We start from the raw sequence: 20,268 nt of genomic DNA, 5'->3' as shown, positions 1-20,268 counted from the left end.
GCAGTTGACTTCGCTGTGCACTGAATGTCAGGTGGAGCTGTGCACTCTTCTACAACGAGCAGGACACCACAAAACAGAGAGCACGGATGTCTGACAGCAGTTTGAAGCTTGCCTAGGAAAGAGTAGTGTTTTTGGAGTGTTCAGAAAATCCATGTTTCTGGGCAAGGGCGGGATGTGTGCACTGTGCTGGCAAGCTTTCTCCCTGCGAGACACGCTGGAAAAGCTTTTCGCTGTGATGGAGTCCGCTAGAGACGCAGACTTCGGCTCTCGGCAGCTGTCCGCATGGAAGCGGCGGTTGCCGGCTTCTTTCTGCCGAAGCCGCGCTTTGCAGCCTACAAGTGCGGTTCACGTCAGCGGTGCACCTAGTAACCGCTTCTTCGCCTCCGGCAGCCGGGGAGAGCGGTTGGCTTCTGAGAGGACAAGAACGAAACCGGCTTGTGTGCGCAGCCTTGGCACTGCTAGAGGACGGTGGTTGCAGCTGCCTGCGCTTTCAATTCACCCCTGGCATGCTTCTGGCAGGTGCTCCAGGACGACTTTCCTGCGTTTTGACTTGGTCCTGATGCAGACGAATCTGGAAAATTCTTGTTCTTACCCTGAATTTACGAGTTGCAGAGATCTCGATGGCAGCTGCAGAGAAGAAGGGCTGCGCTGAGTTGCTCGGGAAGCAAGGACATAGACAGCGCCTTGTGTTTGGGAGTGAGCAGCTGCTGGTTTTTTGCAGTTGACTTCGCTGTGCACTGAATGCCATGGTGAGCTGTGCACTCTTCTACAACGAGTAGGACACCACAAAACAGAGAGCACGGATGTCTGACAGCAGTTTGAAGCTTGCCTAGGAAAGAGTAGTGTTTTTGGAGTGTTCAGCAAATATATGTTTCTGGGCAAGGGCGGGATGCGTGCACTGTGCTGGCAAGCTTTCTCCCTGCCAGACACTCTGGAAAAGCTTTTCGCTGTGATGGAGTCCGCTAGAGACGCAGACTTCGGCTCTCGACAGCTGTCCGCAGGGAAGCGGCGGTTGCGGGCTTCTTTCTGCCGAAGCCGCGCTTTGCAGCCTACAAGTGCGGTTCACGTCAGCGGTGTACCTAGTAGCCGCTTCTTCGCCTCCGGCAGCCGGGGAGAGCGGTTGGCTTCTGAGAGGCAAAGAACGAAACCGGCTTGTGTGCGCTGCCTTGGCACTGCTAGACGACGGTGGTTGCAGCTGCCTGCGCTTTCAATTCACCGCTGGCATGCTTCTGGCAGGTGCTCCAGGACGACATTCCTGCGTTTTGACTTGGTCCTGATGCAGACGAATCTGGAGAATTCTTGTTCGTGCCCTGAGCTTCCGAGATGCAGAGATCTCGATGGCAGCTGCAGAGAAGAAGGGCTGTGCTGAATTGCTCGGGAAGCAAGGACATAGACAGCGCCTTGTGTTTGGGAGTGAGCAGCTGCTGGTTTTTTGCAGTTGACTTCGCTGTGCACTGAATGTCAGGTGGAGCTGTGCACTCTTCTACAACGAGCAGGACACCACAAAACAGAGAGCACGGATGTCTGACAGCAGTTTGAAGCTTGCCTAGGAAAGAGTAGTGTTTTTGGAGTGTTCAGCAAATATATGTTTCTGGGCAAGGGCGGGATGCGTGCACTGTGCTGGCAAGCTTTCTCCCTGCCAGACACTCTGGAAAAGCTTTTCGCTATGATGCAGTCCGCTAGAGACGCAGACTTCGGCTCTCGACAGCTGTCCGCAGGGAAGCGGCGGTTGCCGGCGTCTTTCTGCCGAAGCCGCGCTTTGCAGCCTACAAGTGCGGTTCACGTCAGCGGTGCACCTAGTAGCCGCTTCTTCGCCTCCGGCAGCCGGGGAGAGCGGTTGGCTTCTGAGAGGCGAAGAACGAAACCGGCTTGTGTGCGCTGCCTTGGCACTGCTAGACGACGGTGGTTGCAGCTGCCTGCGCTTTCAATTCACCGCTGGCATGCTTCTGGCAGGTGCTCCAGGACGACATTCCTGCGTTTTGACTTGGTCCTGATGCAGACGAATCTGGAGAATTCTTGTTCGTGCCCTGAGCTTCCGAGATGCAGAGATCTCGATGGCAGCTGCAGAGAAGAAGGGCTGTGCTGAATTGCTCGGGAAGCAAGGACATAGACAGCGCCTTGTGTTTGGGAGTGAGCAGATGCTGGTTTTTTGCAGTTGACTTCGCTGTGCACTGAATGTCAGGTGGAGCTGTGCACTCTTCTACAACGAGTAGGACACCACAAAACAGAGAGCACGGATGTCTGACAGCAGTTTGAAGCTTGCCTAGGAAAGAGTAGTGTTTTTGGAGTGTTCAGCAAATATATGTTTCTGGGCAAGGGCGGGATGCGTGCACTGTGCTGGCAAGCTTTCTCCCTGCCAGACACTCTGGAAAAGCTTTTCGCTATGATGCAGTCCGCTAGAGACGCAGACTTCGGCTCTCGACAGCTGTCCGCAGGGAAGCGGCGGTTGCCGGCGTCTTTCTGCCGAAGCCGCGCTTTGCAGCCTACAAGTGCGGTTCACGTCAGCGGTGTACCTAGTAGCCGCTTCTTCGCTTCGGCAGCCGGGGAGAGCGGTATGCTTCTGAGAGGCGAAGAACGAAACCGGCTTGTGTGCGCTGCCTTGGCACTGCTAGGGGACGGTGGCGGCAGCTGCCTGCGCTTTCAATTCACCGCTGGCATGCTTCTGGCAGGTGCTCCAGGACGACATTCCTGCGTTTTGACTTGGTCCTGATGCAGACGAATCTGGAGAATTCTTGTTCGTGCCCTGAGCTTCCGAGATGCAGAGAATAAGGGCTGCGCTGAGTTGCTCGGGAAGCAAGGACATAGACAGCGCCTTGTGTTTGGGAGTGAGCAGCTGCTGGTTTTTTGCAGTTGACTTCGCTGTGCACTGAATGCCAGGTGGAGCTGTGCACTCTTCTACAACGAGCAGTGCAGCAGAAAACAGAGAGCACGGACGTCTTACAGCAATTTGAAGCTTGCCTAGGAAAGAGCAGTGTTTTTGGAGTGTTGAGCAAATATATGTCTCTGGGCAAGGGCGGGATGCGTGCAGTGTACTGGCAAGCTTTCTCCCTGCGAGACACGCTGGAAAAGCTTTTCGCTATGATGCAGTCTCGACAGCTGTCCGCAGGGAAGCGGCGGTTGCCGGCTTCTTTCTGCCGAAGCCGCGCTTTGCAGCCTACAAGTGCGGTTCACGTCAGCGGTGTACCTAGTAGCCGCTTCTTCGCCTCCGGCAGCCGGGGAGAGCGGTTGGCTTCTGAGAGGCAAAGAACGAAACCGGCTTGTGTGCGCTGCCTTGGCACTGCTAGACGACGGTGGTTGCAGCTGCCTGCGCTTTCAATTCACCGCTGGCATGCTTCTGGCAGGTGCTCCAGGACGACATTCCTGCGTTTTGACTTGGTCCTGATGCAGACGAATCTGGAGAATTCTTGTTCGTGCCCTGAGCTTCCGAGATGCAGAGATCTCGATGGCAGCTGCAGAGAAGAAGGGCTGTGCTGAATTGCTCGGGAAGCAAGGACATAGACAGCGCCTTGTGTTTGGGAGTGAGCAGCTGCTGGTTTTTTGCAGTTGACTTCGCTGTGCACTGAATGTCAGGTGGAGCTGTGCACTCTTCTACAACGAGCAGGACACCACAAAACAGAGAGCACGGATATCTGACAGCAGTTTGAAGCTTGCCTAGGAAAGAGTAGTGTTTTTGGAGTGTTCAGAAAATCCATGTTTCTGGGCAAGGGCGGGATGCGTGCACTGTGCTGGCAAGCTTTCTCCCTGCGAGACACGCTGGAAAAGCTTTTCGCTGTGATGGAGTCCGCTAGAGACGCAGACTTCGGCTCTCGACAACTGTCCGCATGGAAGCGGCGGTTGCCGGCTTCTTTCTGCCGAAGCCGCGCTTTGCAGCCTACAAGTGCGGTTCACGTCAGGGGTGCACCTAGTTGCCGCTTCTTCGCCTCCGGCAGCCAGGGAGAACTTTTGGGTTCTGAGAGGAGAAGAACGAAACCGGCTTGTGTGCGCAGCCTTGGCACTGCTAGAGGACGGTGGTTGCAGCTGCCTGCGCTTTCAATTCACCGCTGGCATGCTTCTGGCAGGTGCTCCAGGACGACTTTCCTGCGTTTTGACTTGGTCCTGATGCAGACGAATCTGGAAAATTCTTGTTCTTACCCTGAATTTACGAGTTGCAGAGATCTCGATGGCAGCTGCAGAGAAGAAGGGCTGCGCTGAGTTGCTCGGGAAGCAAGGACATAGAAAGCGCCTTGTGTTTGGGAGTGAGCAGATGCTGGTTTTTTGCAGTTGACTTCGCTGTGCATTGAATGCCAGGGTGAGCTGTGCACTCTTCTACAACGAGCAGGGCAGCAGAAAACAGAGAGCACGGACGTCTTACAGCAATTTGAATCTTGCCTAGGAAAGAGCAGTGTTTTTGGAGTGTTGAGCAAATATATGTCTCTGGGCAAGGGCGGGATGCGTGCACTGTGCTGGCAAGCTTTCTCCCTGCGAGACACGCTGGAAAAGCTTTTCGCTATGATGCAGTCCGCTAGAGACGCAGACTCCGGCTCTCGGCAGCTGTCCGCAGGGAAGCGGCGGTTGCCGGCGTCTTTCTGCCGAAGCCGCGCTTTGCAGCCTACAAGTGCGGTTCACGTCAGCGGTGCACCTAGTAACCGCTTCTTCGCCTCCGGCAGCCGGAGAGAGCGGTTGGCTTCTGAGAGGCGAAGAACGAAACCGGCTTGTGTGCGCTGCCTTGGCACTGCTAGACGACGGTGGTTGCAGCTGCCTGCGCTTTCAATTCACCGCTGGCATGCTTCTGGCAGGTGCTCCAGGACGACATTCCTGGGTTTGGACTTGGTCCTGATGCAGACGAATCTGGAGAATTCTTGTTCGTGCCCTGAGCTTCCGAGATGCAGAGAATAAGGGCTGCGCTGAGTTGCTCGGGAAGCAAGGACATAGACAGCGCCTTGTGTTTGGGAGTGAGCAGCTGCTGGTTTTTTGCAGTTGACTTCGCTGTGCACTGAATGCCAGGGTGAGCTGTGCACTCTTCTACAGCGAGCAGGGCAGCAGAAAACAGAGAGCACGGACGTCTTACAGCAATTTGAAGCTTGCCTAGGAAAGAGCAGTGTTTTTGGAGTGTTGAGCAAATATATGTCTCTGGGCAAGGGCGGGATGCGTGCAGTGTACTGGCAAGCTTTCTCCCTGCGAGACACGCTGGAAAAGCTTTTCGCTATGATGCAGTCCGCTAGAGACGCAGACTCCGGCTCTCGGCAGCTGTCCGCAGGGAAGCGGCGGTTGCCGGCGTCTTTCTGCCGAAGCCGCGCTTTGCAGCCTACAAGTGCGGTTCAAGTCAGCGGTGCACCTAGTAACCGCTTCTTCGCCTCCGGCAGCCGGAGAGAGCGGTTGGCTTCTGAGAGGCGTAGAACGAAACCGGCTTGTGTGCGGTGCCTTGGCACTGCTAGAAGACGGTGGTTGCAGCTGCCTGCGCTTTCAATTCACCGCTGGCATGCTTCTGGCAGGTGCTCCAGGACGACATTCCTGCGTTTTGACTTGGTCCTGATGCAGACGAATCTGGAGAATTCTTGTTCGTGCCCTGAGCTTCCGAGATGCAGAGATCTCGATGGCAGCTGCAGAGAAGAAGGGCTGTGCTGAATTGCTCGGGAAGCAAGGACATAGACAGCGCCTTGTGTTTGGGAGTGAGCAGCTGCTGGTTTTTTGCAGTTGACTTCGCTGTGCACTGAATGTCAGGTGGAGCTGTGCACTCTTCTACAACGAGCAGGACACCACAAAACAGAGAGCACGGATGTCTGACAGCAGTTTGAAGCTTGCCTAGGAAAGAGTAGTGTTTTTGGAGTGTTCAGCAAATATATGTTTCTGGGCAAGGGCGGGATGCGTGCACTGTGCTGGCAAGCTTTCTCCCTGCCAGACACTCTGGAAAAGCTTTTCGCTATGATGCAGTCCGCTAGAGACGCAGACTTCGGCTCTCGACAGCTGTCCGCAGGGAAGCGGCGGTTGCCGGCGTCTTTCTGCCGAAGCCGCGCTTTGCAGCCTACAAGTGCGGTTCACGTCAGCGGTGCACCTAGTAGCCGCTTCTTCGCTTCGGCAGCCGGGGAGAGCGGTATGCTTCTGAGAGGCGAAGAACGAAACCGGCTTGTGTGCGCTGCCTTGGCACTGCTAGGGGACGGTGGCGGCAGCTGCCTGCGCTTTCAATTCACCGCTGGCATGCTTCTGGCAGGTGCTCCAGGACGACATTCCTGCGTTTTGACTTGGTCCTGATGCAGACGAATCTGGAGAATTCTTGTTCGTGCCCTGAGCTTCCGAGATGCAGAGAATAAGGGCTGCGCTGAGTTGCTCGGGAAGCAAGGACATAGACAGCGCCTTGTGTTTGGGAGTGAGCAGATGCTGGTTTTTTGCAGTTGACTTCGCTGTGCACTGAATGCCAGGGTGAGCTGTGCACTCTTCTACAACGAGCAGGGCAGCAGAAAACAGAGAGCACGGATGTCTGACAGCAGTTTGAAGCTTGCCTAGGAAAGAGTAGTGTTTTTGGAGTGTTCAGCAAATATATGTTTCTGGGCAAGGGCGGGATGCGTGCACTGTGCTGGCAAGCTTTCTCCCTGCCAGACACTCTGGAAAAGCTTTTCGCTATGATGCAGTCCGCTAGAGACGCAGACTTCGGCTCTCGACAACTGTCCGCAGGGAAGCGGCGGTTGCCGGCGTCTTTCTGCCGAAGCCGCGCTTTGCAGCCTACAAGTGCGGTTCACGTCAGCGGTGTACCTAGTAGCCGCTTCTTCGCCTCCGGCAGCCGGGGAGAGCGGTTGGGTTCTGGGAGGCGAAGAACGAAACCGGCTTGTGTGCGCAGCCTTGGCTCTGCTAGAAGACGGTGGCTGCAGCTGCCAGCCCTTTCAATTCACCGCTGGCATGCTTCTGGCAGGTGCTCCAGGACGACTTTCCTGGGTTTGGACTTGGTCCGGATGAAGACGAATCTGGAGAATTCTTGTTCGTACCCTGAGTTTAAGAGTTGCAGAGATCTCGATGGCAGCTGCAGAGAAGAAGGGCTGTGCTGAATTGCTCGGGAAGCAAGGACATAGACAGCGCCTTGTGTTTGGGAGTGAGCAGCTGCTGGTTTTTTGCAGTTGACTTCGCTGTGCACTGAATGTCAGGTGGAGCTGTGCACTCTTCTACAACGAGCAGGACACTACAAAACGGAGAGCACAGATGTCTGACAGCAGTTTGAAGCTTGCCGAGGAAAGAGCAGTGTTTTTGGAGTGTTCAGCAAATATATGTTTCTGGGCAAGGGCGGGATGCGTGCGCTGTGCGGGCAAGCTTTCTCCCTGCGAGGCACGCTGGAAAAGCTTTTCGCTATGATACAGTCCGCTAGAGACGCAGACTTCGGCTCTCGGCAGCTGTCCGCAGGGAAGCGGCGGTTGCCGGCTTCTTTCTGCCAAAGCCCTGCTTTGAAGCCTACAAGTGCGGTTCACGTCAGCGGTGCACCTAGTAGCCGCTTCTTCGCCTCCGGCAGCCGGGGAGAGCGGTTGGCTTCTGAGAGGCGAAGAACGAAACCGGCTTGTGTGCGCTGCCTTGGCACTGCTAGCGGACGGTGGTTGCAGCTGCCAGCCCTTCCAGTTCACCGCTGGCATGCTTCTGGCAGGTGCTCCAAGACGACATTCCTGGGTTTGGACTTGGTCCTGATGCAGACGAATCTGGAGAATTCTTGTTCGTGCCCTGAGCTTCCGAGATGCAGAGAATAAGGGCTGCGCTGAGTTGCTCGGGAAGCAAGGACATAGACAGCGCCTTGTGTTTGGGAGTGAGCAGCTGCTGGTTTTTTGCAGTTGACTTCGCTGTGCACTGAATGCCAGGTGGAGCTGTGCACTCTTCTACAACGAGCAGTGCAGCAGAAAACAGAGAGCACGGACGTCTTACAGCAATTTGAAGCTTGCCTAGGAAAGAGCAGTGTTTTTGGAGTGTTGAGCAAATATATGTCTCTGGGCAAGGGCGGGATGCGTGCAGTGTACTGGCAAGCTTTCTCCCTGCGAGACACGCTGGAAAAGCTTTTCGCTATGATGCAGTCTCGACAGCTGTCCGCAGGGAAGCGGCGGTTGCCGGCTTCTTTCTGCCGAAGCCGCGCTTTGCAGCCTACAAGTGCGGTTCACGTCAGCGGTGTACCTAGTAGCCGCTTCTTCGCCTCCGGCAGCCGGGGAGAGCGGTTGGCTTCTGAGAGGCAAAGAACGAAACCGGCTTGTGTGCGCTGCCTTGGCACTGCTAGACGACGGTGGTTGCAGCTGCCTGCGCTTTCAATTCACCGCTGGCATGCTTCTGGCAGGTGCTCCAGGACGACATTCCTGCGTTTTGACTTGGTCCTGATGCAGACGAATCTGGAGAATTCTTGTTCGTGCCCTGAGCTTCCGAGATGCAGAGATCTCGATGGCAGCTGCAGAGAAGAAGGGCTGTGCTGAATTGCTCGGGAAGCAAGGACATAGACAGCGCCTTGTGTTTGGGAGTGAGCAGCTGCTGGTTTTTTGCAGTTGACTTCGCTGTGCACTGAATGTCAGGTGGAGCTGTGCACTCTTCTACAACGAGCAGGACACCACAAAACAGAGAGCACGGATATCTGACAGCAGTTTGAAGCTTGCCTAGGAAAGAGTAGTGTTTTTGGAGTGTTCAGAAAATCCATGTTTCTGGGCAAGGGCGGGATGCGTGCACTGTGCTGGCAAGCTTTCTCCCTGCGAGACACGCTGGAAAAGCTTTTCGCTGTGATGGAGTCCGCTAGAGACGCAGACTTCGGCTCTCGACAACTGTCCGCATGGAAGCGGCGGTTGCCGGCTTCTTTCTGCCGAAGCCGCGCTTTGCAGCCTACAAGTGCGGTTCACGTCAGGGGTGCACCTAGTTGCCGCTTCTTCGCCTCCGGCAGCCAGGGAGAACTTTTGGGTTCTGAGAGGAGAAGAACGAAACCGGCTTGTGTGCGCAGCCTTGGCACTGCTAGAGGACGGTGGTTGCAGCTGCCTGCGCTTTCAATTCACCGCTGGCATGCTTCTGGCAGGTGCTCCAGGACGACTTTCCTGCGTTTTGACTTGGTCCTGATGCAGACGAATCTGGAAAATTCTTGTTCTTACCCTGAATTTACGAGTTGCAGAGATCTCGATGGCAGCTGCAGAGAAGAAGGGCTGCGCTGAGTTGCTCGGGAAGCAAGGACATAGAAAGCGCCTTGTGTTTGGGAGTGAGCAGATGCTGGTTTTTTGCAGTTGACTTCGCTGTGCATTGAATGCCAGGGTGAGCTGTGCACTCTTCTACAACGAGCAGGGCAGCAGAAAACAGAGAGCACGGACGTCTTACAGCAATTTGAATCTTGCCTAGGAAAGAGCAGTGTTTTTGGAGTGTTGAGCAAATATATGTCTCTGGGCAAGGGCGGGATGCGTGCACTGTGCTGGCAAGCTTTCTCCCTGCGAGACACGCTGGAAAAGCTTTTCGCTATGATGCAGTCCGCTAGAGACGCAGACTCCGGCTCTCGGCAGCTGTCCGCAGGGAAGCGGCGGTTGCCGGCGTCTTTCTGCCGAAGCCGCGCTTTGCAGCCTACAAGTGCGGTTCACGTCAGCGGTGCACCTAGTAACCGCTTCTTCGCCTCCGGCAGCCGGAGAGAGCGGTTGGCTTCTGAGAGGCGAAGAACGAAACCGGCTTGTGTGCGCTGCCTTGGCACTGCTAGACGACGGTGGTTGCAGCTGCCTGCGCTTTCAATTCACCGCTGGCATGCTTCTGGCAGGTGCTCCAGGACGACATTCCTGGGTTTGGACTTGGTCCTGATGCAGACGAATCTGGAGAATTCTTGTTCGTGCCCTGAGCTTCCGAGATGCAGAGAATAAGGGCTGCGCTGAGTTGCTCGGGAAGCAAGGACATAGACAGCGCCTTGTGTTTGGGAGTGAGCAGCTGCTGGTTTTTTGCAGTTGACTTCGCTGTGCACTGAATGCCAGGGTGAGCTGTGCACTCTTCTACAGCGAGCAGGGCAGCAGAAAACAGAGAGCACGGACGTCTTACAGCAATTTGAAGCTTGCCTAGGAAAGAGCAGTGTTTTTGGAGTGTTGAGCAAATATATGTCTCTGGGCAAGGGCGGGATGCGTGCAGTGTACTGGCAAGCTTTCTCCCTGCGAGACACGCTGGAAAAGCTTTTCGCTATGATGCAGTCCGCTAGAGACGCAGACTCCGGCTCTCGGCAGCTGTCCGCAGGGAAGCGGCGGTTGCCGGCGTCTTTCTGCCGAAGCCGCGCTTTGCAGCCTACAAGTGCGGTTCAAGTCAGCGGTGCACCTAGTAACCGCTTCTTCGCCTCCGGCAGCCGGAGAGAGCGGTTGGCTTCTGAGAGGCGTAGAACGAAACCGGCTTGTGTGCGGTGCCTTGGCACTGCTAGAAGACGGTGGTTGCAGCTGCCTGCGCTTTCAATTCACCGCTGGCATGCTTCTGGCAGGTGCTCCAGGACGACATTCCTGCGTTTTGACTTGGTCCTGATGCAGACGAATCTGGAGAATTCTTGTTCGTGCCCTGAGCTTCCGAGATGCAGAGATCTCGATGGCAGCTGCAGAGAAGAAGGGCTGTGCTGAATTGCTCGGGAAGCAAGGACATAGACAGCGCCTTGTGTTTGGGAGTGAGCAGCTGCTGGTTTTTTGCAGTTGACTTCGCTGTGCACTGAATGTCAGGTGGAGCTGTGCACTCTTCTACAACGAGCAGGACACCACAAAACAGAGAGCACGGATGTCTGACAGCAGTTTGAAGCTTGCCTAGGAAAGAGTAGTGTTTTTGGAGTGTTCAGCAAATATATGTTTCTGGGCAAGGGCGGGATGCGTGCACTGTGCTGGCAAGCTTTCTCCCTGCCAGACACTCTGGAAAAGCTTTTCGCTATGATGCAGTCCGCTAGAGACGCAGACTTCGGCTCTCGACAGCTGTCCGCAGGGAAGCGGCGGTTGCCGGCGTCTTTCTGCCGAAGCCGCGCTTTGCAGCCTACAAGTGCGGTTCACGTCAGCGGTGCACCTAGTAGCCGCTTCTTCGCTTCGGCAGCCGGGGAGAGCGGTATGCTTCTGAGAGGCGAAGAACGAAACCGGCTTGTGTGCGCTGCCTTGGCACTGCTAGGGGACGGTGGCGGCAGCTGCCTGCGCTTTCAATTCACCGCTGGCATGCTTCTGGCAGGTGCTCCAGGACGACATTCCTGCGTTTTGACTTGGTCCTGATGCAGACGAATCTGGAGAATTCTTGTTCGTGCCCTGAGCTTCCGAGATGCAGAGAATAAGGGCTGCGCTGAGTTGCTCGGGAAGCAAGGACATAGACAGCGCCTTGTGTTTGGGAGTGAGCAGATGCTGGTTTTTTGCAGTTGACTTCGCTGTGCACTGAATGCCAGGGTGAGCTGTGCACTCTTCTACAACGAGCAGGGCAGCAGAAAACAGAGAGCACGGATGTCTGACAGCAGTTTGAAGCTTGCCTAGGAAAGAGTAGTGTTTTTGGAGTGTTCAGCAAATATATGTTTCTGGGCAAGGGCGGGATGCGTGCACTGTGCTGGCAAGCTTTCTCCCTGCCAGACACTCTGGAAAAGCTTTTCGCTATGATGCAGTCCGCTAGAGACGCAGACTTCGGCTCTCGACAACTGTCCGCAGGGAAGCGGCGGTTGCCGGCGTCTTTCTGCCGAAGCCGCGCTTTGCAGCCTACAAGTGCGGTTCACGTCAGCGGTGTACCTAGTAGCCGCTTCTTCGCCTCCGGCAGCCGGGGAGAGCGGTTGGGTTCTGGGAGGCGAAGAACGAAACCGGCTTGTGTGCGCAGCCTTGGCTCTGCTAGAAGACGGTGGCTGCAGCTGCCAGCCCTTTCAATTCACCGCTGGCATGCTTCTGGCAGGTGCTCCAGGACGACTTTCCTGGGTTTGGACTTGGTCCGGATGAAGACGAATCTGGAGAATTCTTGTTCGTACCCTGAGTTTAAGAGTTGCAGAGATCTCGATGGCAGCTGCAGAGAAGAAGGGCTGTGCTGAATTGCTCGGGAAGCAAGGACATAGACAGCGCCTTGTGTTTGGGAGTGAGCAGCTGCTGGTTTTTTGCAGTTGACTTCGCTGTGCACTGAATGTCAGGTGGAGCTGTGCACTCTTCTACAACGAGCAGGACACTACAAAACGGAGAGCACAGATGTCTGACAGCAGTTTGAAGCTTGCCGAGGAAAGAGCAGTGTTTTTGGAGTGTTCAGCAAATATATGTTTCTGGGCAAGGGCGGGATGCGTGCGCTGTGCGGGCAAGCTTTCTCCCTGCGAGGCACGCTGGAAAAGCTTTTCGCTATGATACAGTCCGCTAGAGACGCAGACTTCGGCTCTCGGCAGCTGTCCGCAGGGAAGCGGCGGTTGCCGGCTTCTTTCTGCCAAAGCCCTGCTTTGAAGCCTACAAGTGCGGTTCACGTCAGCGGTGCACCTAGTAGCCGCTTCTTCGCCTCCGGCAGCCGGGGAGAGCGGTTGGCTTCTGAGAGGCGAAGAACGAAACCGGCTTGTGTGCGCTGCCTTGGCACTGCTAGCGGACGGTGGTTGCAGCTGCCAGCCCTTCCAGTTCACCGCTGGCATGCTTCTGGCAGGTGCTCCAAGACGACATTCCTGGGTTTGGACTTGGTCCTGATGCAGACGAATCTGGAGAATTCTTGTTCGTGCCCTGAGCTTCCGAGATGCAGAGAATAAGGGCTGCGCTGAGTTGCTCGGGAAGCAAGGACATAGCGCCTTGTGTTTGGGAGTGAGCAGCTGCTGGTTTTTTGCAGTTGACTTCGCTGTGCACTGAATGTCAGGTGGAGCTGTGCACTCTTCTACAACGAGCAGGACACCACAAAACAGAGAGCACGGATGTCTGACAGCAGTTTGAAGCTTGCCTAGGAAAGAGTAGTGTTTTTGGAGTGTTCAGCAAATATATGTTTCTGGGCAAGGGCGGGATGCGTGCACTGTGCTGGCAAGCATTCTCCCTTCCAGACACTCTGGAAAAGCTTTTCGCTATGATGCAGTCCGCTAGAGACGCAGACTCCGGCTCTCGACAGCTGTCCGCAGGGAAGCGGCGGTTGCCGGCGTCTTTCTGCCGAAGCCGCGCTTTGCAGCCTACAAGTGCGGTTCACGTCAGCGGTGCACCTAGTAACCGCTTCTTCGCCTCCGGCAGCCGGGGAGAGCGGTTGGCTTCTGAGAGGCGAAGAACGAAACCGGCTTTTGTGCGCTGCCTTGGCACTGCTAGACGACGGTGGTTGCAGCTGCCTGCGCTTTCAATTCACCGCTGGCATGCTTCTGGCAGGTGCTCCAGGACGACATTCCTGCGTTTTGACTTGGTCCTGATGCAGACGAATCTGGAGAATTCTTGTTCGTGCCCTGAGCTTCCGAGATGCAGAGATCTCGATGGCAGCTGCAGAGAAGAAGGGCTGTGCTGAATTGCTCGGGAAGCAAGGACATAGACAGCGCCTTGTGTTTGGGAGTGAGCAGCTGCTGGTTTTTTGCAGTTGACTTCGCTGTGCACTGAATGTCAGGTGGAACTGTGCACTCTTCTACAACGAGCAGGACACCACAAAACAGAGAGCACGGATGTCTGACAGCAGTTTGAAGCTTGCCTAGGAAAGAGTAGTGTTTTTGGAGTGTTCAGCAAATATATGTTTCTGGGCAAGGGCGGGATGCGTGCACTGTGCTGGCAAGCTTTCTCCCTGCCAGACACTCTGGAAAAGCTTTTCGCTATGATGCAGTCCGCTAGAGACGCAGACTTCGGCTCTCGACAACTGTCCGCAGGGAAGCGGCGGTTGCCGGCGTCTTTCTGCCGAAGCCGCGCTTTGCAGCCTACAAGTGCGGTTCACGTCAGCGGTGTACCTAGTAGCCGCTTCTTCGCCTCCGGCAGCCGGGGAGAGCGGTTGGGTTCTGGGAGGCGAAGAACGAAACCGGCTTGTGTGCGCAGCCTTGGCTCTGCTAGAAACGGTGGCTGCAGCTGCCAGCCCTTTCAATTCACCGCTGGCATGCTTCTGGCAGGTGCTCCAGGACGACTTTCCTGGGTTTGGACTTGGTCCGGATGAAGACGAATCTGGAGAATTCTTGTTCGTACCCTGAGTTTAAGAGTTGCAGAGATCTCGATGGCAGCTGCAGAGAAGAAGGGCTGTGCTGAATTGCTCGGGAAGCAAGGACATAGACAGCGCCTTGTGTTTGGGAGTGAGCAGCTGCTGGTTTTTTGCAGTTGACTTCGCTGTGCACTGAATGTCAGGTGGAGCTGTGCACTCTTCTACAACGAGCAGGACACTACAAAACGGAGAGCACAGATGTCTGACAGCAGTTTGAAGCTTGCCGAGGAAAGAGCAGTGTTTTTGGAGTGTTCAGCAAATATATGTTTCTGGGCAAGGGCGGGATGCGTGCGCTGTGCGGGCAAGCTTTCTCCCTGCGAGGCACGCTGGAAAAGCTTTTCGCTATGATACAGTCCGCTAGAGACGCAGACTTCGGCTCTCGGCAGCTGTCCGCAGGGAAGCGGCGGTTGCCGGCTTCTTTCTGCCAAAGCCCTGCTTTGAAGCCTACAAGTGCGGTTCACGTCAGCGGTGCACCTAGTAGCCGCTTCTTCGCCTCCGGCAGCCGGGGAGAGCGGTTGGCTTCTGAGAGGCGAAGAACGAAACCGGCTTGTGTGCGCTGCCTTGGCACTGCTAGCGGACGGTGGTTGCAGCTGCCAGCCCTTCCAGTTCACCGCTGGCATGCTTCTGGCAGGTGCTCCAAGACGACATTCCTGGGTTTGGACTTGGTCCTGATGCAGACGAATCTGGAGAATTCTTGTTCGTGCCCTGAGCTTCCGAGATGCAGAGAATAAGGGCTGCGCTGAGTTGCTCGGGAAGCAAGGACATAGCGCCTTGTGTTTGGGAGTGAGCAGCTGCTGGTTTTTTGCAGTTGACTTCGCTGTGCACTGAATGTCAGGTGGAGCTGTGCACTCTTCTACAACGAGCAGGACACCACAAAACAGAGAGCACGGATGTCTGACAGCAGTTTGAAGCTTGCCTAGGAAAGAGTAGTGTTTTTGGAGTGTTCAGCAAATATATGTTTCTGGGCAAGGGCGGGATGCGTGCACTGTGCTGGCAAGCATTCTCCCTTCCAGACACTCTGGAAAAGCTTTTCGCTATGATGCAGTCCGCTAGAGACGCAGACTCCGGCTCTCGACAGCTGTCCGCAGGGAAGCGGCGGTTGCCGGCGTCTTTCTGCCGAAGCCGCGCTTTGCAGCCTACAAGTGCGGTTCACGTCAGCGGTGCACCTAGTAACCGCTTCTTCGCCTCCGGCAGCCGGGGAGAGCGGTTGGCTTCTGAGAGGCGAAGAACGAAACCGGCTTTTGTGCGCTGCCTTGGCACTGCTAGACGACGGTGGTTGCAGCTGCCTGCGCTTTCAATTCACCGCTGGCATGCTTCTGGCAGGTGCTCCAGGACGACATTCCTGCGTTTTGACTTGGTCCTGATGCAGACGAATCTGGAGAATTCTTGTTCGTGCCCTGAGCTTCCGAGATGCAGAGATCTCGATGGCAGCTGCAGAGAAGAAGGGCTGTGCTGAATTGCTCGGGAAGCAAGGACATAGACAGCGCCTTGTGTTTGGGAGTGAGCAGCTGCTGGTTTTTTGCAGTTGACTTCGCTGTGCACTGAATGTCAGGTGGAGCTGTGCACTCTTCTACAACGAGCAGGACACCACAAAACAGAGAGCACGGATGTCTGACAGCAGTTTGAACTTGCCTAGGAAAGAGTAGTGTTTTTGGAGTGTTCAGCAAATATATGTTTCTGGGCAAGGGCGGGATGCGTGCACTGTGCTGGCAAGCTTTCTCCCTGCCAGACACTCTGGAAAAGCTTTTCGCTATGATGCAGTCCGCTAGAGACGCAGACTTCGGCTCTCGACAGCTGTCCGCAGGGAAGCGGCGGTTGCCGGCGTCTTTCTGCCGAAGCCGCGCTTTGCAGCCTACAAGTGCGGTTCACGTCAGCGGTGTACCTAGTAGCCGCTTCTTCGCTTCGGCAGCCGGGGAGAGCGGTTTGCTTCTGAGAGGCGAAGAACGAAACCGGCTTGTGTGCGCTGCCTTGGCACTGCTAGGGGACGGTGGTTGCAGCTGCCTGCGCTTTCAATTCACCGCTGGCATGCTTCTGGCAGGTGCTCCAGGACGACATTCCTGGGTTTGGACTTGGTCCTGATGCAGACGAATCTGGAGAATTCTTGTTCGTGCCCTGAGCTTCCGAGATGCAGAGAATAAGGGCTGCGGTGAGTTGCTCGGGAAGCAAGGACATAGACAGCGCCTTGTGTTTGGGAGTGAGCAGATGCTGGTTTTTTGCAGTTGACTTTGCTGTGCACTGAATGTCAGGTGGAGCTGTGCACTCTTCTACAACGAGCAGGACACCACAAAACAGAGAGCACGGATGTCTGACAGCAGTTTGAAGCTTGCCTAGGAAAGAGTAGTGTTTTTGGAGTGTTCAGCAAATATATGTTTCTGGGCAAGGGCGGGATGCGTGCACTGTGCTGGCAAGCTTTCTCCCTGCCAGACACTCTGGAAAAGCTTTTCGCTATGATGCAGTCCGCTAGAGACGCAGACTTCGGCTCTCGACAACTGTCCGCAGGGAAGCGGCGGTTGCCGGCGTCTTTCTGCCGAAGCCGCGCTTTGCAGCCTACAAGTGTGGTTCACGTCAGCGGTGTACCTAGTAGCCGCTTCTTCGCCTCCGGCAGCCGGGGAGAGCGGTTGGGTTCTGAGAGGCGAAGAACGAAACCGGCTTGTGTGCGCAGCCTTGGCTCTGCTAGAAGACGGTGGCTGCAGCTGCCAGCCCTTTCAATTCACCGCTGGCATGCTTCTGGCAGGTGCTCCAGGACGACTTTCCTGGGTTTTGACTTGGTCCGGATGAAGACGAATCTGGAGAATTCTTGTTCGTACCCTGAATTTAAGAGTTGCAGAGATCTCGATGGCAGCTGCAGAGAAGAAGGGCTGTGCTGAATTGCTCGGGAAGCAAGGACATAGACAGCGCCTTGTGTTTGGGAGTGAGCAGCTGCTGGTTTTTTGCAGTTGACTTCGCTGTGCACTGAATGTCAGGTGGAGCTGTGCACTCTTGGTCCTGATGCAGACGAATCTGGAGAATTCTTGTTCGTGCCCTGAGCTTCCGAGATGCAGAGATCTCGATGGCAGCTGCAGAGAAGAAGGGCTGTGCTGAATTGCTCGGGAAGCAAGGACATAGACAGCGCCTTGTGTTTGGGAGTGAGCAGATGCTGGTTTTTTGCAGTTGACTTCGCTGTGCACTGAATGCCAGGGTGAGCTGTGCACTCTTCTACAACGAGCAGGACACCACAAAACAGAGAGCACGGCTGTCTGACAGCAGTTTGAAGCTTGCCTAGGAAAGAGTAGTGTTTTCGGAGTGTTCAGCAAATATATGTTTCTCGGCAAGGGCGGGATGCGTGCACTGCGCTGGCAAGCTTTCTCCCTGCCAGACACTCTGGAAAAGCAGGAACTGGGGCTGGTGAGTTTCCTTTCCCAGGGAAAACAGCCGATGTTTCTGCTCAGGGTCCTGTGGCCCTGAGCAGGCAGCTGATGCAAAAAATCCAAACTTCGTAGGATGGACCCCATACAGTAGCTGCCTCCACCTCATACTTGTGCTGCCCTGACAGTCCCAGAGGAGCCCTACAAACTGACATCAGGAAACTGGACTGGTGAGTTTTCTTTCCCAGGGAAAACAGCCGATGTTTCTGCTCAGGGTCCTGTGGCCCTGAGTAGGCAGCTGATTGCAAAAAATCCAAACATCGAAGGATAATTCCCATACAGGAGCTGCCCCCACCTCATACTTGTGCTGGCCTGACAGTCCCGGAGGAGCCCTACAAACTGACATCAGGAACCTTGACAGCTGAGTTTTCTTTCCCAGGGAAAACAGCCGATGTTTCTGCTCAGGGTCCTGTCGCCCTGAGCAGGCAGCTGATTGCAAAAAATCCAAACATCGGAGGATAATTCCCATACAGTAGCTGCCCCCACCTCATACTTGTGCTGGCCTGACAGTCCCAGAGGAGCCCTACAAACTGACATCAGGAACCTGGACTGGTGAGTTTTCTTTCCCAGGGAAAACAGCCAATGTTTTTGCTCCCGGCCCTGTGGGTCTGAGCCGGTAGCTTGCTGCAAAAAATCCGAACATCGAAGGATGGGCCCCATACAGAAGCTGCCTCCACCTCATACTTGTGCTGCCCTGACAGTCCAAGGGGAACCCTACAAACTGACATCAGGAACCTGGACTGGTGAGTTTTCTTTCCCAGGGAAAGCAGCCGATGTTTGTGCTCAGGGTCCTGTCGCCCTGAGCAGGCAGCTGATTGCAAAAAATCCAAACATCGAAGCATAATTCCCATACAGGAACTGCCTCCACTTCTTACTTGTGCTGCCCTGAGAGTCCCAGAGGAGCCCTACAAACTGACATCAGGAACCTGGACTGGTGAGTTTTCTTTCCCAGGGAAAACAGCCGATGTTTCTGCTCAGGGTCCTGTGGCCCTGAGCATGCACCTGATTGCAAAAAATCCAAACATCGAAGGATAATTCCCATACAGGAGCTGCCCCCACCTCATACTTGTGCTGGCCTGACAGTCCCAGAGGAGCCCTACAAACTGACATCAGGAACCTGGACTGGTGAGTTTTCTTTCCCAGGGAAAACAGCCGATGTTTCTGCTCAGGGTCCTGTGGCCCTGAGCAGGCAGCTGATTGCAAAAAATCCAAACATCGAAGGATAATTCCCATACAGGAGCTGCCCCCACCTCATACTTGTGCTGGCCTGACAGTCCCAGAGGAGCCCTACAAACTGACATCAGGAACCTGGACTGGTGAGTTTTCTTTCCCAGGGAAAACAGCCGATGTTTCTGCTCAGGGTCCTGTGGCCCTGAGCAGGCAGCTGATTGCAAAAAATCCAAACATCGAAGGATAATTCCCATACAGGAGCTGCCCCCACCTCATACTTGTGCTGGCCTGACAGTCCCAGAGGAGCCCTACAAACTGACATCAGGAACCTGGACTGGTGAGTTTTCTTTCCCAGGGAAAACAGCCAATGTTTTTGCTCCCGGCCCTGTGGGTCTGAGCCGGCAGCTTACTGCAAAAAATCCGAACATCGAAGGATGGGCCCCATACAGAAGCTGCCTCCACCTCATACTTGTGCTGCCCTGACAGTCCAAGGGGAACCCTACAAACTGACATCAGGAACCTGGACTGGTGAGTTTTCTTTCCCAGGGAAAGCAGCCGATGTTTCTGCTCAGGGTCCTGTCGCCCTGAGCAGGCAGCTGATTGCAAAAAATCCGAACATCGAAGCATAATTCCCATACAGGAGCTGCCTCCACCTCTTACTTGTGCTGCCCTGAGAGTCCCAGAGGAGCCCTACAAACTGACATCAGGAACCTGGACTGGTGAGTTTTCTTTCCCAGGGAAAACAGCCGATGTTTCTGCTCAGGGTCCTGTCACCCTGAGCAGGCAGCTGATTGTAAAAAAATCTAAACATCGAAGGATGGGCCCCATACAGATGCTGCTACCACCTCATGTTTGTGCTGCCCTGACAGTCCCAGAGGAGCCCTACAAACTGACATCAGGAACCTGGACTGGTGAGTTTTCTTTCCCAGGGAAAACAGCCAATTTTTTTGCTCCCGGCCCTGTGGGTCTGAGCCGGCAGCTTACTGCAAAAAATCCGAACATCGAAGGATGGGCCCCATACAGAAGCTGCCTCCACCTCATACTTGTGCTGCCCTGACAGTCCAAGGGGAACCCTACAAACTGACATCAGGAACCTGGACTGGTGAGTTTTCTTTCCCAGGGAAAGCAGCCGATGTTTGTGCTCAGGGTCCTGTCACCCTGAGCAGGCAGCTGATTGCAAATAATCCGAACATCGAAGCATAATTCCCATACAGGAGCTGCCTCCACCTCTTACTTGTGCTGCCCTGAGAGTCCCAGAGGAGCCCTACAAACTGACATCAGGAACCTGGACTGGTGATTTTTCTTTCCCAGGGAAAACAGCCGATGTTTCTGCTCAGGGTCCTGTGGCCCTGAGCAGGCAGCTGATTGTAAAAAATCCAAACATCGAAGGATGGGCCCCATACAGATGCTGCCTCCACCTCATGCTTGTTCTGCCCTGACAGTCCCCGAGGAGCCCTACAAACTGACATCAGGAACCTTGACAGCTGAGTTTTCTTTCCCAGGGAAAACAGCCGATGTTGTTAATCAGGGCCCTGGGCGTCTTAGCGGGGAGGTGTGTGCAAAAAATCCTAATATCGAAGGATGGGCCCAATACAGAAGCTGCCTCCACCTCATACTTGTGCTGCCCTGACAGTCCCAGAGGAGCCCTACAAACTGACATCAGGAACCT

The sequence above is a fragment of the Taeniopygia guttata genome, chromosome 1 (genome assembly GCF_048771995.1).
Source record: "Taeniopygia guttata chromosome 1, bTaeGut7.mat, whole genome shotgun sequence".
In the NCBI taxonomy this organism is placed as follows: domain Eukaryota; kingdom Metazoa; phylum Chordata; class Aves; order Passeriformes; family Estrildidae; genus Taeniopygia; species Taeniopygia guttata.
This window is presented reverse-complemented; position numbering follows the sequence as displayed.